Source organism: Neovison vison, chromosome 5, assembly GCF_020171115.1.
Source record: "Neovison vison isolate M4711 chromosome 5, ASM_NN_V1, whole genome shotgun sequence".
Classification (NCBI taxonomy): domain Eukaryota; kingdom Metazoa; phylum Chordata; class Mammalia; order Carnivora; family Mustelidae; genus Neogale; species Neogale vison.
The window spans coordinates 124,603,996-124,612,868 of NC_058095.1; the positions used below are offsets into that span (position 1 = coordinate 124,603,996).

At 34.6% G+C, this 8,873-nt stretch overlaps 1 pseudogene; it reads right to left on the bottom strand.

Annotated features, from left to right (window-relative positions):
• Positions 1 to 2,866: 2,866 nt before the first annotated feature.
• LOC122907459 lies at positions 2,867 to 3,705 on the bottom strand (annotated as a pseudogene).
• Between the last annotated feature and the right edge of the window lie 5,168 nt (positions 3,706 to 8,873).

Below are 8,873 nucleotides of genomic sequence, written 5' to 3' on the forward strand. Positions count from 1 at the left end.
AAGAATATGAAAGTTTACTGATGATTCATAGCTGATATGAAAGACATCATGTGTTTGTAGATTGGAATACTTAAAATAAGTCTTAAAATGTCCGTAGTGATCCAAGATTCTATGTAATCCCTAACAATCCCAATGGCAACTTTTGTTTTATGGTAAAGGAATAAAACATTTTACAATTCATGTGGAATATCAAGGGACTCTGAAGCCATAACCTGAAAGAGAACAAAGCCAGAGGACTTACATTACCTGATTTCAAAACACAGAACAAAGCAAAAGCAATTAAGACTGTATTTTATTGGCACAAAGGCAGAAATATAGAACAAGTGAAACAGAAAAGAAAGTCCAGAAATGAACCTTTGCATATAAGAACAAATGATTTTTGAAAAGGGTTTCAAGACCATTCAATGGGGAAAGAATCAACACTTCAACAAATGGTGCTGGAAAAACAGGTATTCCTATGCAAAAGGATGAATTAAGACCCTTAGCTAATACCATACAGAAAAATTAACTCAAAATGGATCAAAGATGTAATACCTAAACCTATAAAACCCCTATAAGAAAATCTAGGGAAAAATTTCAGAACATTTGATTTGCCACTGATTTCTTGGATATGACACCAAAAGCACAAGCAACAAAAATTTTTTTTTTAAGTGGGCCTACAACAAAGTTTAAAAATCCTGTGTATTAAAAAAAAATAATAATAAAAAATAAAAAAAATCCTGTGTATTAAAGGAAACAACAGAATGAAAAAATAACCTATGGAATGGGAGAAAATAAATCCTAATCTTATATCTGATAGGGGATTAATATCCAGAATATATAAGGAACAGATACAACTCAACAAAAACAACAAATTAACTCACTTAAAAAATTGGCATACAACTTGAGTATGTATTTCTACAAAAAAGATACACATGATCTTTAAGCACATGAAAAGAAGTTTAATATTACTATTATCACCAACATTACTGATAATTACCTCACACCCACTGGGATGTTGTTGTCAAAAGAACAGAAACTAGCAAGTGTCGGGGAGGATACAAAGACAAAGGAAACCTGCACACCGTTGGTGGGAATGTAAAATGTTAAAGCTATTATGAAAAACAGTATGAAGTTACCTCAGAGCGTACCATACTTAGCGAAATAAGTCAAGTGGAGAAAGACAACTATCATATGATCTCCCTGATATGAGGAAGTGGTGATGCAGCATGGGGGCTTAAGGGGGTAGGAGAAGAATAAATGAAACAAGATGGGACTGGGAGGGAGAAAAACCACAAGTGACTCTTAATCTCACAAAACAAACTGAGGGTTGCTGATGGGAGGGGGGCTGGGAGAAGGGGGGTTGGGTTGTGGACATTGGGGAGAGTGTGTGCTCTGGTGAGTGCTGTGAAGTGTGTAAACCTAGCGATTCACAGACCTGTACCCCTGGGGATAAAAATATATTATATGTTTATAAAAAATTTAAAAAGGGGGGGGACAATTTTTAAAAAATAATAGAATAACTGTATGATCCAGCAGTCCTACGTCTGGATATATACCCAAAAGAATTCAAAACAAGATCTTGAAGAATATTTGTATATTTATGTTCATTATAGTAGTATACACAATATCCAAGAGGTAGAAGCAACCCAAATGTTCACGGACAGATGAATGGATAAAGAAACTGTGAGGGGCACCTGAGTGGCTCAGTTAAGTGTCTGGCTCTTGATTTTTGCTAGGTCAAGATCTCAGAGTTGTGAGATTGAGCTGTGCATCAGTCTCCATGCTGGGCACAGAGTCTGCTTGTCCTCCCTCTGCTTCTCTCTTTCTCTCTCTCCAATAACTAAATAAATAAAATCTTAAAAAAAAAAAAAGAAAGAAAATGTGTATACACACATACACACACACACAATGGAATATTATGCATCCTTTAAAAAGAAGGAAATCCTATAACATAATACAACATTGTTAGTTAAGCAAAATTAAATTAATCACAAAAGGACAGATAACCATATAATTTCTCTCATAGAAAATGTCTAAAATAGAAAAAAAATTGTAGAAAAATAAAATAGGGGATGCCTGGGTGGCTCATTTGGTTAAATGTCTGCCTTGGGCTCAGATCGTGATCCTGGGGTCCTGGGATTGAGTCCCATATTAGGCTTCCTGCTCTGTGGGGAATCTGCTTCTCCCTCTGCCTGCCACTCCCCCCTGCTTGTGCTCACTGTCTCTGACAGGTAAATAAATAACATCTTTGAAAGAAAGAAAGAAAGAAACAAACAAACAAACAAACAGGGGCACTTGCTGTCTCAGTAGGTTAAGCCTCTGCCTTCAGCTCAGGTCATGATCTCAGGGTCCTGAAATTGAGCCCCACATCAGGCTCTGTGCTTAGCAGGGAACCTACTTTCCCCTCCCTCTCTACCTGCCTCTCTGCCTACTTGTGATCTCTCTCTCTCTCTGTCTGCCAAATAAATAAATAAATAAATAAAATCTTAAAAAAAAAAAAGGTTAAAAAAAGAAACATAAAGTAGAAAATTGGTTGCCAAGGTATAGGGAGACAGAAAAAGATAATTAGTATTTTGTGGTTATAAAGTTTCAGTGTTGTAAATGAAAAGGTTCTGGAAATCTGTTGAACAATAATGTGAATATACATTTTTTTAACTTTATTAAAATACTGAGTTTATTTCACATGTATATTTTTATCTCCACACTTCCATTTGTCTGACCACCACTACTACTATATCTTATCATGACATTTTATACATACTTAAAACCAAGCAAAGGGTGGAGTTCCATCCTTAAAAACTAAACAGGCATTTTGGAAAACACATTCTTGGTAATAGAACCTAGACAACATTTATCAGACATGGGGAGGAAAGTTCTCACTCTGCTATAGGGATAGCCAGATATCAACTGTATCAGTAGCCTCTTAATTAGTCATTTGGAAGCAATTATCCATATAATTAATGAACTTGGCTTCCACTATGGGAAGAGAACCACTTTTTTCTATACTTGCTTACCTTTTTGCCTTAATGTCTTCTACAGAACTAGGTCCTATGGTGTTTTGGGAGCTTTTCCTGTTTTTTGAAATATTCTTGACCTTTCAGTCTTGGTGTTGATGATTTTGAGTTTTTTCCATTCTGGTTTGGTTTTTGTATTTTTATCTGGATTTTTCCCCCCTGGATTTTTCTGGATTTTTTCTTTCTGGATATTGTATTTTTATCTGGATTAACATGTATAGATTTCTTTACTGGAGGCTTTACTTCAGTTTCCTTCTCATCACCATCTTCAGGAGCAGCAAGTTTTACTTTTTTCTGTGGAAACTTGCTACCACTACTAGGAACAGAACACTTTCCAGATCTACAATGAGTTTTACATCCTTTGTCTTCTGACTCCACATCTTCTTCCAGAGCTACTAAGCTGTGTCCACTAATACACACAGGCCCTGAACCACATCTCAGCTATAAGACCACACATGGTATTATTCCAAAGCCCCCAAGGGAAACTGTTAACTATACAGACATTTTTAGAGTTGTCAGTGTGACTTTAATTGGACTAACTACATAATTCATTGCCTCTGCTTCAACAATGTGTAATTCATCCTTGGCACCAGCTCCTAATTTTCAACACTATCCACCTTAAAGTGGTAATTTTTTGTCAGCCTTTAGTTCACAACCAAAAAGATAGTTCTGGAGCCTCCAGGGAGCTCATGTCTATGTGCATCAAATCTTCCACACTTCAGTGGGAGAGAGGGCAGATGGAGATAAATGACTACTGTTCCATAAACAGCCGTGCAGGATGGAATCACACCAGCACCTAATGTGAATATACTTAACACTACTGAACTGTACATTTAAAAAGGGGTAAGGTAATAAATATTATATATTCTTTGCTGTAATTTTTTAAATTGGCAAACAGTGAATAAGCATTTATCAAAATCATGTATGTAAATTGTCAGTACTCACATGAAAGAAAATGCTCAACATCACTAATCTTTAAGAAATACAAATCGAGCCACAATGAGATACTTTATACTCACTAGAATTACTATTATTTTTTTTAAAAAAAGTAACAAGTTAGGTAAAGATGTAGAAAATTGGAACCTCATGCACTGTTATTAGTGGGACTGTGAAATGATGCAAATTGTGGAAAATAGTATGATGGTCCTCAAAAAAATTAAAATGTAATTGGTCATTTGATCCATCAATTTCACTTTGGGGCATATACCCCAAAATTGAAAACAGGAACTTATGCAGATATTTTTAGAACTGTAGTCATAACAACACTATTCACAAAAGTCAAAAAGTAGAAAGGAAACAACCCAAGTGTCCATTTAATGATGAATGAATAAACAAAATGTGGTATGTACTCTCAATGGAGTATTATTCAGTCTTAACAATAAAGGAAATTGTAACACATGGATAAACCTTGAAGACTTAAAATAAGTGAAGTAACTCAGCCACAAAAAGAAACATCATATGATTTTCCTTGTAGGGGTTCTTAGAGTGGTCAAATTCATAGATACAAAAAGTAGAATAGAAGTTACTATGGGCTAAATGGAAAGGGGAATAACAAGTTAATGATTAAAAGATACAGAGTTTCTATGTGGGATGATAAAAAATTATTGAAAAAGATAATGGTAAAGGTCACACAACATTGTTCATGTGCTTAGTATTACTAAATTTTATACTTATAGATAGTTAAAATGGTGGATATTATGTTATTTTACCGCAATTAAAAAATGGAAACGGGGTGCCTGGACAGCTCAGTTGGTTAAGCATCTGCATTTGGCTCAGGTCATGATCTCAAGGTCCTGGGATGGAACCCCCCATCGGGATTTCTGCTCAGTGGGAAATCTACTTCTCCCTCTCCCTTTACCCCTCCCCCATGCTCTTGCTTTCTTTCTTGCTCTATTTTTTAAATAAAAAATAAAATCTTTGAGAAAATGGAAATGAATATGGGTTTACTATGGGAGCTTTTTATAACAGGAGGACTGTAGAAGGTATTTATACTTAAGCTAAATGGGAAACATTTTAAAAGAGAGGAAAATAATTAATAAGGAAATGTATGTGGTGAAGGAAATAGTGATAAGTGTGACTTGAAATATCTGAGGAGTGTCAGAATAAAGTATGGAATCAATTCTAGAGATAATGAGAGGAGCCGCATAGTTTCAATCATTGGATAGAATGTTTGCTTACAATAATACATTTATTTGTTTGCTTGATATTGTCCTTTAGATTTGCATAAATGTTTTCTACACTATATGCTTTGGTATATTTGATAATAAGGTATACTTTCAGTAAGTATTTAGAAACCATTTCCTTCTTTCTTTTCTTCCTTCCTTCCTTCATTCTTAGTTTTGATAATATTTCTCCACTTCTCTGGCTTCAGAATCAGTAATCAGCAATCATAGCAGAGATACTTGATATTCAGAGGACAGGGTCTTTTTTGCCCACCCTGAATCCCCCAAGCTATGTAGCCAAGTTGCTTCTGGAACACTTGCTGAGCTGCTACTATGGCTAGAGGGCTTCAGGATAGTAGATGCTACTGTGCTAAGAGCTGAAATTGACTGAAATTAACTTGTTTACCATACAAGCTTTCTTCTTGAAATTGTAAGTCTTCAATAGACTTAGGTTCTAATATAGTTACATTAGGCAGATTCAGCCATTGCAATTTTATCTCATTAGGGAGACACATTCCTGGTGCTTCCTACTATGCCATTGTCACAGATAAGATATATACATACACAAACACACATACATATATGTGTGTGCATGTATACATATATGTATCCATATATGGCATAATGTATGCATTTTGTGTATGTATATATAAGATGATATCTTTAAACTGTTAAATGTAATTTAGAGAGTGAGGGGAAATTTAGAGGAATATAATATAGATCTTAAAATTTCTTGAAATATTAAGTCAATCGAGTACATTCTATATGTGGAATACACATTTTCTAACAACTAGAAGAAATGAGAAAATTTGGCAATATGTTGATGAATTTAGGTCATGAAAATCCAGGATTACTCTTTATTAAATATTTGAATTTGTGTTTGTATGTATGTATAACCCTCTGATTATGTATTGTTCTAATCAAGTTGATAAAAGAAGAGGCACCTAACTCCACTAACAAATGGAGATCATTTTATGATGCATTTTTGTCCCATATAACTTCCATATAAATTTCCTTATTATTGATGGATAACTTTTACTGTTGCCTTCCCTCTTTTTTGAGTATTTATTTTATGCTAACATTTTTACTGCATATTAAATGACTATCAATACATAGGTCAGTTAAAAATGTCCATAGAGCACAGAATATGCTGCTAGAAAATATTTTGGAGATGTGCCTAGTCACTATTTACATTGGCACTTGCAGTCTGCAGTATAATCAAAATGAGTTAATGTAATGTTGTACTAAGTAAGCAGGTGGCTTAATTTTGCAGGAATTAAGCAGTCAGTAAAATAGGGAATTTGAATTTGGTCCATAAGCACAGGAGTTGCTTTAGTTAACAATGTTGCCAAACTTGGAAAGGACAGCAGGATGTGTGTGTGTGTGTGTGTGTGTGTGTGTGTGTGTACATAAATGAAAGGTAATAGAATATGAATATGAACTTGTTAGAAAATCAATATTGGAGGGGTGCCTGGGTGGCTCAGTGGGTTAAGCCTCTGCCTTCAGTTCAGGATCCTGGGATTGAGCCCTGCATTAGGCTCTCTGCTCAGCGGGGAGCCTGCTTCCCCCTTTCTCTCTGCCTGCCTTTCTGCCTACTTGTGATCTCTCTCTCTCTGTCAAATAAAAAAAAAAAAAAAAGAAAATCAATATTGAAAAACAGATTACATCTTGGTGACTCAAAGAAATGCTAATACTATGAAATTTATTTCTTCCAACAAATGAAACAAGGTGAAAAATTAAAAAATGTTTTAAGTATATTCATATATTTTATATATAATAGAATATATAGTAAAGGTATATCTCAACAAGTTGACTTTATTATAAATTATTATATTATTATATTATATTATATTAAATTATTATATTATAAGTAGTATACATTAAACTGATGCTTAAATGCATAATAAAATGTGTACTTTATATGCCTTATTTATATTTTTTCAACATCTTTATAAAATACTAACTTTTAATTTACTATGGGGAGAGTACAATGTATTTAGTCTAAGCAATGTAGTCAAAATTAAGCATCTAATAAGCTTCCAGCTAGGATTTCAAGGCAGTTCTTTCTTTCTGATACCAAGGTTCTGTGCTCAAAAAGTTGCTAATGTTCCCATTTACTTAAGGAATGAGCATCAAGGGGATGGATAAAGGTTGAAGAGGGCAGTGCTTACTCGTCTCTTGATCTGAAAGAATTTGCTGAAGTAACTTCTACATTTAGAAAAGGAACATTATATTTCTAAGCCAGATGGGAGGGAACAATAGAAAATATTGTGAACAGAGAAATTATTATGGGCAGAGATACACAGGTTGATAATTTTTTAGGAGACATGCCACATAGTCCAAATACATTTTGTAATGTAATTTATAATCAGACTGTTAAGGGCTTTCACTGAACTTGTAAGAAGAAAGTTGAATTGTAAGATGAAATTACAAGGGATTTAGGAAATGAAAATAGACTTCCCATTATAATTATATATATGTGTATATGTCCATAGTGTATATTTGATTTGTTTACCCCACAAGATTTCAGTTCCATTAGATTCAAGCAATTGCATTAATTTGGATGTTAAGTTAAGGGCCGTGTTGAGACTTTGTCAATTCACATATATGTTTTTTCTCCTCCACATCTTTAACAATGATGAGACACATCTATGCTATGGTTTATGGCACTATGATCCAAATTGTTCTTTTAATTCTACATCTTGAGGCACCTGGGTGGCTCAGTGGGTTAAAGCCTCTGCCTTCTGCTCGGGTCCTGGTCCAAGGGTCCTGGGATCGAGGCCCACATTGGGCTCTCTGCTCAGCAGGGACCCTGCTTCCCCCTCTCTCTGTCTCTGCCTGCCTCTCTATTTGTGATCTCTGTCTGTCAAATGAATAAATAAAATCTTTTTTTTTAATTTTTTTTCCAATTTATTTATTTTCAGAAAAACAGTATTCATTATTTTTGCACCACACCCAGTGCTCCATGCAAGCCGTGCACTCTATAATACCCACCAGCTGGTACCCCAACCTCCCCCCTCCGCCACTTCAAACCCCTCAGATTGTTTTTCAGAGTCCATAGTCTCTCATGGTTCACCTCCCCTTCCAATTTACCCAAAAGCACATACCCTCCCCAATGTTTTAAAAAAAATTCTACATCTCAATCATTTGTATGATTTCTTGTGTTCTAGAAGGAACTAAAATGAAAATCCAGCAAGTTAAAAAGATGAAAGTCTTCTGAGTCAGAATTTTTTATGATTCCTGCCTAAGCCCATACTTTGAACAAGATAATTAACTCTCCAAATTACCAATTTTTAAAATCTACCAAATAATGAGGAACTTAGTTCTAATGATATTGCTTAGTTCTAATGATATTGCTATAAGAAAAATTTAAGAAGGAGAACACACAGCAGTATGTGATCAAGGATTATTCGTTTTTTTTGTTTTTTTTTAAGGATTATTAGTTTCGGTCTTTTCACCATGTCTACTCCTGCTCATTACTTTGAACTAGGATCAATAGTCATTGACTTTTGTCTAGAACATACTGTACTACATGTAGCAGCTTAATTTGGGTTTGATATAGATAGTCAAGGCCAAATATGAGGTTTTGTTAGATCAAGATCATGAACAGAGCTTGAATTATTATTTTAAGCCTCCCCCATCATTGGTAATATAGTTAATGGGGTTTCAGAAGGCATAGTGATCATCAACGTACAGTTTGGTAATAATATCAAAA